This window comes from Carlito syrichta, unplaced genomic scaffold (genome assembly GCF_000164805.1).
Source record: "Carlito syrichta isolate Samal-C Ts95f unplaced genomic scaffold, Tarsius_syrichta-2.0.1 Scaffold153721, whole genome shotgun sequence".
NCBI classification, from domain to species: Eukaryota; Metazoa; Chordata; class Mammalia; order Primates; family Tarsiidae; genus Carlito; species Carlito syrichta.
The window spans coordinates 4820-6099 of record NW_007097817.1 but is presented as its reverse complement, the minus strand read 5'-3'; the positions used below and the strand labels follow the sequence as shown (position 1 = coordinate 6099).

Sequence of the window (1280 nt, the reverse complement as noted above, 5' to 3'; positions counted from 1 at the left end):
GGTGATCCTTCCGCTTCAGCCTTCCAAGTAGCTGGAACTACAGGCGCGCGCTACCACGTCCGGCTAATTTTTTTTTTTATTTGGTGTAGAGATGAGGTCTCGCCAAGTTGCACAGGCGGGTCTCAAACCTGCGGGCTCAGGCGATTCACTCACCTCGGCCTCCCAAAGCACAGGATTACAGGCTGAGTCACCGAGCCCGGCCTCCTTTTTTGTTTTTAACCTAATTAGCCCTGCCCATCCTTAAGATCTCAGCTCACATGTCCCTTCCTGGCCCCTTCCCTGGGACAAGGATGTCTATTTTACACTTATCACTGGCCTGCATCTCTCTCACACACTTTTTGTCATTTGATGCTATTTGTGTCAGTCTCCCCCCAAATATAGGAAACTTCTTGTCCAATTCAGAAAGCCTCTGAAAATGTCTGTTGAAAGGTTAAATGGAGTGAATAAGTGAATGAGTGAATAAATGAGTGGTCTAAATAAGCAAATAGAGTGAATGAATGAACTGAGTAAAAGAATGGATTGGGCCGGGCACAGTGGTTCACACCTGTAATCCCAGCACTTTGGGAGACGGAGGTGAGAGGATTGCCTGAGCCTAGAGGTTCAGGACCAGGTTGAGCAACATGGCGAGACCTCATCGCTACGATAAATCAAAAAATTAGTCAAGCATGGTGGCACATGCCTGTGGTTCCAGCTACTTGGAAAGCTGTGGCAGAAGGATCACCTGAGCTCCAACCTGGGCGACAAAGTGAGTCTCCAACTCAAAAAATAGTAAGTAAATAATGAATCCATGTTACTGCCCAAGTGGGCTGAAGCTAAAACCTGCAGTCTAGACCAGAAGTCAGCAGTCTTCCTAGAAAGAACCCCACGGTAAATAGTTCAGACTTCTGGGGCCCATGGTCTCCATTGCAGCTGTTCAATTCTGCCGCCATATTTCAAGAGCAGCCATGGACGAAAAGTAAACAAATGTGTATGGCCCATGTTCTAATAAAACTTTATTGAGAGAAACAGGTGGCAAGTGGATTTGGCCCATGAGCCAGAGTTTGCCAAGCCCTGGTCCAGATGAGGCCCTGGAACTCAAGGTTGTAAGTGTCTGTATTCCCCAAACAGCAGTCTGGAAATCAGGACAGACAGGAGGACTGGGGGGCTGGAAGGCTTAGGCTGCCTGCCCCTAAAAGTGTCTGTTTCCAAGGGATTGGTGCTTGTCCTAGGACAGGGCAAGAGAGACTGGCCCTCTCCTCAGGCTGCCGAAACGAACTGTCACCTGTTAGTCGTGAAGCAAA

General features: G+C 48.4%; 1 protein-coding gene across 1 annotated transcript in view; it reads right to left on the bottom strand.

Moving 5' to 3' along the window:
* The window catches only part of LOC103252190 (myosin-binding protein C, fast-type-like), a 7325-nt gene that overhangs the window by 3254 nt on the left and 2791 nt on the right, over window positions 1–1280 (bottom strand). The gene's annotated exons all lie outside the window — the stretch shown is intronic.